Here is a 10,075-nt window from a genome sequence, read left to right on the forward strand (position 1 = left end):
ACCTAAGCCTAAGCCACAAGCCTCAAAGGATGATTATGTTCACATTTGTGACATAAAAGAATATACAGATATTGAACTCTTCCTGGATGAGCTGGAGGAAGTAAGGGGAATAAATGCCTATGGACAGCTACCAGAAAGGCTAGTGTTCAAGTATAAAGGAAGTGTGGAAATGACTTGGCCTCTTTAAAGAATTCTAAGTGAGGGCTATTATACCTTGATTAGAGTCTACTCAGCTATCAAAAGGGATACTGGCTTTACTGCCAAGACTGAGATTCTCAACAAGATTGCCAGCATAAGGAAGAATTGGTGTGAGTCAAATTCCTTGCCTAGAACATTACTCATCCCTGAGCATGGAATTACAATTCATAAATCACCTCATTGGTTGATGGAGTTCAGAGACAATAAAGGAGTCATAAGATTTTTCAGACTTGAAGACCAACTTAAAATTGCCAGTAATGAAACTCTCAAGGACATGCAATCTAAGTTGGATATCAGTGAAGAAGATGAAGCTGAATTCTACAGAAAACTCCAACTCCAAGTAGAGGAAAATGACAGGAGGCTAGGGAAGAAAACAAGGGAACAAAGGAAAAGAAAATGATTTGCTCAGACTAAAGGAGCACCCTTGGAAACACTGTAAATCTTCAATTCTATCTCAGTACATACACTTTTGCAACACTTTTGAATTTCTACTTGGTTTCAACTCATATATTTGTTAAGTGTTTTGTTATCATCAAGTTAACCCTGAATTTATTCCTACAATTCTAGTAGACATAAATAGGGGGAGATTGTTAGGAATATATGTATTAGTTTGACGATAAGTTAAACAAAACACTTAAGTAGAAATCTAGTGTTTGTAGACTCAACGGATAAGACCACTTTGGTTATCCGTTGATGGAGTAGCTTTACTTAGAAACAAGTTTAGTATTGTAGCACATTTCAGTCTCTATATTTAAGTTATAATTCTTAGAAGTTATGGGAAATTATAAGTCATGTTGACTACTAGTGGATATGCAAATAGGAGGGCTAATTGTAAATATTTCATGCCTTGTAATTTTGTATAAATGAAGTAGTATCAACTGATAAATTAAAGGCCTTCAACGGATGAGAAACAAAGCTTCAACGGATGTCTCTAAAGCATCAATGGATAACATCCATCAACGGATGAGTGCATCAACGGATAAAGCTTCAAATGTTAAAGCATCAACGGATGTCACTAAAGCATCAACGGATAAAGCCATCAATGGATGGAAGCTTCAACGGATGCTCAGTTCCATAACAGTTGATAGTGACAATTCATAAGGTGACAGAGGCACATGGGTTGACAGAGACAATTGGAATGTGGTAGCCTCTTGGAGGAATCAAGAAAAAGCAGCATTTCCATTCTGGTGTAAACAAGGAAGTATTCAAAGATTCACAGATTATCTTAGATTGCATTGGATAGAGAAATGAAAAAGAAACATGTGAAGAACTATTTTATGACTGTATTTTATCTTTGTCTTGACTTGTAAACTTGGTGATATATAAACCAAGTTGCAGCTAGTAATTAGATGTGAATTTTCCAGAGCTGTTTAGAAAAACATAGAGAGAAAATCATCTACTTTGTACTAGGAAGCAGCTGTGAACAATTCTTTGTATCATAGATTTTCTGAAATACACATCTTTGGTGGAACAACAAATCCACCAGAAAAGTTTTCAAAGCCTTTGTGTTTTTTACATTTATGTCTTGAATATACATCTGTCTGCACCTGCTTAAAGCAATTCACACACATATGTTCATCATACACTTAGCTTTTGAAACTGCTCAAAACTTTTTCTTTACATTTGTGTCTTGAATATACATCTGTCTGCACCTGCTCAAAGCAATTCACACAAATCTGTTCATCATACACTTATCTTTCGAAACTGCTCAAAACTTGAAAAAGTTTTGAGATTTACATTCAACCCCCCTTCTGTAAATCTCATTGTTAGTTCCTTGGGAATAACAGCTATGTTGAGAGGTTGAGGTTTAAGGAAAACTGGGATGATCATTTATTATCGATGTCAGCTTTAGAATTCCACTTTATTAAGTCTTATGTGGATGCAAGTGTAGGTCCCCACTTTATTAAGATAAAGTGGGAGAAAGGCAGTTGTCAAATCATAAGTTAATCCAGGACACCAAGGGCGTAATGATATTGATTGAAGCAGCTCGGAGTAGACAAAGAAAGAAGCGGAATTGTATCGAGAGAGAGTATGAATATGGAAATAAGACCAGTAGTGTTAGTAAAAGTTTCACCTTAAAAGAGGTTGGATAGTTCTTAATAGAAGGGACAAGCTGAGTCCTAAATTTAGTAAACCATTCGAGGTATTAATAAATATAGATAAAGTTGTTCGTGAGTTGGTGTTACCGTCACAACAGTGTGTACATATATTGTGTTCTGCGTGTCAATGTTAAGGCGATCAGTATCAAATTCAAATTAAGTGATTGATTAGGAGCCAATGGGCTCTTGTCCAAGTTTTTTAGCATATAGTGATCGATCCAAATTCTTGATCGTTAAAGGCGAGTCCTTGGAAATAAGTGTATATCTAAAGTGAATATATTTGAAATCCTCGAGTAGAAGAATCTACATGGAAACTAGAGTTAGATATGGTTGACGAATATCCTCACTTATTTAGTTAGACCCGATTTTAAGGACATAATCTTTTTAAGAGGGGAACTCTATAACGACTCGTGTATTTTTGAATTATTTAAATATGTAATTGTGGAAATATTAAATAAATAAAATATGTGTCTTGGTTTTGGCAGCAATGTGTTGATATATACTATTTTTCTGTGATTTACTGGTGTAAAGGATTGGAATGTGTAGTTAAAAATTTAGTTATATTGTTCAGTTTTATTTTTAAAGGTGATTTTATTACAGTTTTAAATCCGTAAATATTTGGATTGTCTCTAAAATTAGTTTTACGATTCTATAATTTCAATAATTATTTTTAGGATTTTACAAAATTTAGATATCAATATTGTATCATTTAACGCTGTATGATTTTCTGATTACATTTAATTGTAAAATCTGTATTTAATTCCAGAATTCTTCAAAAATTATGAAACTCATATTTATGTAAGTTTGGAATATTTCGAGAATTTTAAAATTATTTTGGTAATTTTTGGGATTAATTTTACCAGCGAGTTGTTTTATTTTATCGATAAAAGCGGGTATAAGTGGCATTTCAAAAATTGTGTTAAAATTATGAAAATTACATTTTTATTTACTTCGGGATATTTATAATATTATAAGATTATTTTCGTGATTTTCTGAATTTGTTTTAAGTGCAGCTCGGTTTGTTAGTTGAGAAATGCGTGTACAAACTGCGTTTTGAAAATTATTTTAAAATTATGAAATTTATTTTTTTATTAACTCCGGGATATTTGTAAAATTTTAAAACTTGTTTGGGAACATTTCGGTTCATTTCTAATTGCAACTTTGTTCGATAAATTTTATATTATGCGATAAAAATCGGCTTCGGGAGGTTCAAGGACACGTGTTTTGTTTTGGTTAATAGGAGGCTGAGTCAGTTTATTTATTTTGGGAAAAACATCCCAGCTCTTTGTCTCTCTCTCATTCGCATCTCCCTGGAATCTCTCCTTTCTCTCCTCAAAATCTCTCTCTCGTCTCTTTCTTTTCTTTTCTCCGTGTTTCCATCCCGGCGCTCTGTTCACTTTTCCCTCCCTTGTTTCTCTTCGGTTCCTGTCGCCTGTTTCTTTTTCCGGTGATCAGCCGCCGCCCGATTCCGGTGAGGCTTGGTGGCTTCCGTTTGGTTATATATATGTTGCGTGTGTATATATGTGTTCGTGTGTGTGTGTGATACTGTGTGTATGTGCATGTGAAGTGTGTGTGTTGTGTGCGTGTGTTGGTGTATGTTGTGTGTGTGGCGGTGGCGGTGGCCATGTTTGTTGCCCGTGATTGTTGGTCGTGTCCCTGTGCTCCCCTGTTTCTCTGTTGGACTGTGTTATTGGGCCTGTTAATTGGGCCTTGCTGTTTGGGCCAGTAATGTTAAGGCTGATTGTGTGTAGTTGGTTTTGATATTTTAATTTGATTTTGCAGGAATTAAATTGATTAAATTTTATGAAATAAATAATGGCTTTCGGGAAATTAATTTCATAATCGGTGAAATACGCGTTGGAAACCCGAAACTAATCGGGTACCCGCGAAACTAATCGGTGAAATACCGTCGACGATGAGCCTCGGCGAGTCGACGGTGGACCGTGATGATCGTTATCTGAGTCCTAATATTTTAAAAGAAATAAATGTAAAAACACGAATAATAATAAATAGTTAGTTTAAATCAGTGGTTGGGGTTTGTGGAATGGAAATGTGATTGGATAATTGTTGCGATTGTTGTGTTTGGGATTTGACATCGATTGATGTTTCGACGGGTAGTCCGATAAACAAAAGAGATGCTATCCGATTTTCGGGAAATCAAACTATGGAAATATGGGAGCGTATCCGATAATTATCGGGATGTTGAGTGAATATATATACTTATACGTTATACGAACTTGATTGTATGTTGCGGTGAATGTTCTTTCCAAAACTCAGTAACCCTAATTTCGTAAAATGACGAGTATACGTATTTTCTGAAAACAAACACTGAACCGATTTCGAGAACGTGAACCCTAATTGTTGTTTGTGTTATTATAATATGAATGATTACGAGTCGGAATATGCTATCGTATGGGTAGGTGGTTAGCGAGGATATGTCAAGCATAACTGAGCGTCTAACATAGAGTATTTCGCCCCTGTAGGTTCTAGTCGGGAAACCGAAAATGGACGTTGGACTAAAGATGACCTAGTAGGCAGTCGACGAGCTCAGTAGAGTTTCAACAGAAAAACCTGAGTGTCGAAGTTGAATCTAATATGGTCTAGTGGTTGAACGTTAAAGCCTGAGCGGAAGAGTCGGCTTAGAGTTGATCAGTAATAGTTGTAAAGCCCTATAAGGCAAGTACTTCTGAACTTTTCTTCAAGATATATCGCAAATATTTTCGAACTATTTCATAACATGTCGCTATTATTCAAAATAACTCCTATTTTATATTGCAAGTGCTTTAAACTATTTACCCTGAAACCCTGATTTTTCTTGATCTTGAGCCGTAAGCCTTATTCTTTGTAAACCATCCTTTGTTGATCCTCAGATACCAAATCACACAAATATGACACTACTCCCCAACTGTATAACTACCAAACACCAAACACTGGAACAAAATTGTTTGAAAACACCGAAACTTTTATACTCCAAACATTCTTTATAACATCAAAGAACTATACCTTAAAAAAATCATTATTTGTTTAAAACCTGATCCTTTTATAGGCTGAAAACCGTTTCTCATACATACCCTGATATACCCTTGTGATATCCATGAGTTTCCTTACGTTTTTATTTAAGTGTTTAATCATCATTGATTATGATCTTGTTTTATCGAATTATATTGTTTATCATATTGAACTGCTTTAGAATTGGATAGTTTTTTTTATGTGGACCAGATTCGTGGTCAGACCATATCAATGGTCAAGTCAGGACAATGTGTGCCTTGGATCCAGTAATTAGAGTAGTGTTGTGTGCTTTGCTCGGGGTTAGTGCGTGACTGATCAGCAGCCTAACCTTGGTTTTAAAACTTAAAATGAATATCCAATTTTAATGATGTTTAGCAATAAATTTGATTCCTCTAAATCATCTCGTTTGATAATTGATTAACCCCAATTATTGTCATTGTGACTTGCTGAGCTAGTTAGCTCACTCTTGCAAATTTTTCTATGTATTCTATAGTTAAGAAGGATACGGTTGATAGCAAGGTTTCCCAGTTCAATGTGCGAGCTATGATTCCAGATTGAGTTGGATTGAGCTAGCTGGAGCTTATTGCGGTAATGAGATAGTAAGATTGTAAGAATAATTTTATTATCAGTTGTAAGTTAAATTAGTTGGGATTTGGTACGTTGTAATAAAAGTTAAGGTTGTGGCTTATTTTCATACTTTAACCTGTTGCGATCCGTGGTTATGTAAAGCAAGGTCATTGCAAATAATATTTCTTATACAGGTTTATATATTGTGTATGTGTTGTGGACCCCAAACTTCTGACCCGGGTTTGAAGGGCGCCACAGACTCAACAGCTTTTATCTTCACCTCCTTCTCTTTCTCTAACTCAGCAACCAGTGCAATGGACCCTCCTTTCTTTTTCCCTTTCTCCATTCTTTCATCTTGCTCTATTTCAAGCTCATAAGTCTTTAGAATGCCATACAATCTTTCTAGTGTAAACTCCTTGTATTCTTGTGAATTTCTCAAGGAGACTGTCATTGGTTTCCATTCTTTTGGAAGGGATCTCAGGAATTTAAGGTTAGAATCTTTGGTTTGGTAGACTTTTCCATGCAGCTTTAGAGAATTTAGTAGCTTTTGAAATCTACTAAAGATATCAGTGAGAGTTTCACCTTCTTCACAGTGAAAATGCTCATATTGCTGAATTAGTAACTGCATCTTATTTTCTCTAACTTGTTCAGTGCCATCACAAATTATTTGAATGGTGTCCCAAACCTCCTTGGCTGTCTTGCAATTGATGATGTTGTCAAACATGTCACCATCAACTCCATTGAATAAAATATTCATGGCCTTCTTGTCTTTCCTGACTTGCTCTATATCAAGATCTGACCATTCATGCCTTGGCTTGGGAACTGTTGGCTCATTTCCAGTTGCAGCTCTCATTGGTACATTAGGACCTCTCTCTATGCAATCCATATAGGCCTCACCTTGAGAAAGTAAGCGAAGATGCATCTTTACCTTCCAGTGATGGTAATTATCTTTGTCCAGAAAAGGAATCTTGACTTTAACATCCTTCTTGTTCATCTTGTTGTTTGTTGTGATCTTTAAACTATTTGTGCTTCAAGAGCTTGCTCTGATACCAATTGTTAGTCCCTAACAATACAACAAGAATGACAGAAGGAGGGGTTGAATGTAATTCTGGCTACTTTTTGAGATTAATGAAAAATGGTTCCAACTTAATAATATATAAGTGTTTGATTTGTAAAGTGCGGAATGAAGAGTTAGATAAATCAAAACACAAGTATTAAAAACACAGGTCTTTAAAACTTTCTGGTGGATTTGAATGTATCCACCAGATATATATATATATATATATATATATATATATATATATATATCAAGAGAACCCTGTGAAGCTTGAATAGCTCACAGCTGCTTACAAATATGACCAACTAAACTTACAGAGAAATGTTACAGGATATAACTTATAATTGTTTCTATGAGAATATATTTGCTTGGTCTTTTTTTGTTCCACTTGCTATTATTGGTTTATATATCACCAAGATTACATAGTAATAAGACAAGATAATAAAAAAAAACCTATCAAGTCTAATATCATGCTGCTTCACTACTCTATTCCAGCATCTTTGAATATCTTCATAATAGCATAGAAATGGTAATGCTTCTTTGTTCTCAAAACCCAGCTGAATAGGCTGCCACTTTCCTTTTGCAAACACTCGACGCATGTGACTGTGTTGTCACTGTCAACAGATGTTTGAATTGATCATCCGTCGGGTACATGATTATCATCCCTCGGGTAGCTTTGTTGATCATCCGTTGGGTAGCTGATTATCATCCGTCGGGTTGCCTTGTTGATCATCCGTCGGGTAGCTTTGTTGATCATCCGTTGGGTAGCTATTTGACACTTGACTTTATTTCATTTATGCAGAATTACAAGACAGCTTATATTTACAATTAATCAACCTATTCTGCATATCTAAGTAAAGTCAACATGACTTATATGCTACTACAAAATCTATACAAAGGTGTTTGCAGAAATGTGCTCCATGACTTATTGTTACATAAGCTACTTACTCGATGGATGTTAAATCATCATCCGCCGAGACTATATTGAGTAATCCGCCAGGACTATATTTGATCATCCGTCGAGTGCTACATTTTTCAATAAGTTGAATCTACTAAGGTGTTTTGTTAATGTAATCATCAAGTTCACAACATATTCCCAACAGGTTTGATCTTCAAAACCCCATTTCGGATTTTGGAAATCTGTTTCCGATTAATTATTTTACTTTTGTTTTTATAAAAATCTGAAAATTGGTTTCTTTTATTTTAAAAATCAAATAATTAAATTGATTAATTATTTGATTTATTTTATAAATAAACTTAAAACTGTTTTCTAATTTTAGAAATTCGAATATATAATTAGTTATTTATTTATTTGATTATTTATGTAATTATTTCTGAATTACTTATTATTTAATTAAATTGATTAATTATATAATTAATCAATTTAATTAAATAATTTGTAATAAATTCTATTTAATTCTAAAAATTAGGGAAAATTTATTTTTAAATATGATAATTCCTAGATAATTATATAAAATATAATTGAGGTTTAATTAATTATGAATAATTAATTATAACTGATTAACAATTGATTTAATCCTATTTATTGCGTAATAATTAGACGTTTATCGGATTTAATCGAAACGAAGACCCTTAGACTCAGAAAAATGACCCGATTCCATTAAAAATAGTTATAAATCATAATTTCTTTCGAGAGTGAGTCGGCTTATGATACTTATTCATTTATAGACCCTCTTAATTATACATCGAGTCGAATAAATCCCAGAAATTTAGGAATTGAGTCAGAGATTGTTTATTAATGCGAATATAGATCCGATTTCGATTCTAAAAATATTTGTGAGCCTAAATTGATTATGTGCTTTACGTGCTATGTGATTTACGTGATTACTTGACCTCTATTTTGGTAGATAATTATATACGAGTCAGATAGAATCGTATGGGTAGACAATAAGGGCTACATGGTTTCAGTCTGTGATACGCGTACGACGTAAGTCAATTAAACGAGTATCTTTCTTTGATATAAATAACACCAATAAGGTGAATCAAGCCCGAGATAGGGAGCTGTAAAATACCTGAAGCGGAGCATGTACCAGGCAAGTTTTTCCCCTATTCTAAGTTCAGAATAGTGAATTGCTCTCAACTTACCATGACAACTATACCCTGATAACTCTTGTTCACAAACACTGATACACAATTATTATTCCTTTATTCATATTTCATTTCGATTCCTGATTTTTCCCAATTTATTGAATCCTCTATTCATATTCCAATAGTTATACACATATACATATACTCTAATATATTCCAATGTTGGGATACATCGAAAGCATACTGATTGTTCTGGATGCTAAGCTACGGACTGGATGATTACGATACGGGCCGGGTATGAACCAGACCCTTAATTATTAGGCCATAGTGCCTGGGTACCCTATATGTTGGTGGGTCTATGTAGTTGTGTATAGATCTGTGCTATATCCTGACTGATCAGCAGGTTATAGTAAATATGTTCATTTTTGTGTCCAGTCTAATTCATTTGGTACTCGCCAATAGTGGCTTTCATTATTCCTTACAGAAACAGGTGATTGCACGAACCAGCAGATTACGGTTCATTTAACTTTCTCTCTTTACACTATATATATATATTACAGGCTTGTTGAGCAATTTTGGCTCACCCCTATTATTGTTATTCACATTATTTTTCAGTTCAAGTTGAGAATGAAACTCATCCGTACCCGAGTGGTGAAGAAGCGGGTCAGACGGCGGGATCCTTTGGCACCAAGGGTGTTAATTCCAATACCAGAAGAGAGTTTTGAGATACCCGAGCAGGTGTAGCAGGAACAGTTATAGATATGATTTGAATAAAAGAAACTTAGTTTAAAATTTATGTAGATAACTGGTTTGTAATAAAGAAGGTTTGTAAGACAGTTTATTTGGGTTGTTGTAATAAAGTTGGTAAGTTGTTATGGTTTTTCATACCTTAACCTTAAAAGTTCCTGAGTAGTAGTATCAAGGGGTAATTATATATATTTATAATATTACTGTATAGGTTGAGTAAGGTAGTTAGTGTTAGTAATACCCCAGATCTATACCTCGGATTTGGAGGGTATCACATTAGCTACGTACATAAGACGAATAATCACAACCAATACTAGGATATCAATCAGTCACCACACACCAAGATATT

The sequence above is a fragment of the Apium graveolens genome, chromosome 8 (assembly GCF_009905375.1).
Source record: "Apium graveolens cultivar Ventura chromosome 8, ASM990537v1, whole genome shotgun sequence".
Classification (NCBI taxonomy): Eukaryota; Viridiplantae; Streptophyta; class Magnoliopsida; order Apiales; family Apiaceae; genus Apium; species Apium graveolens.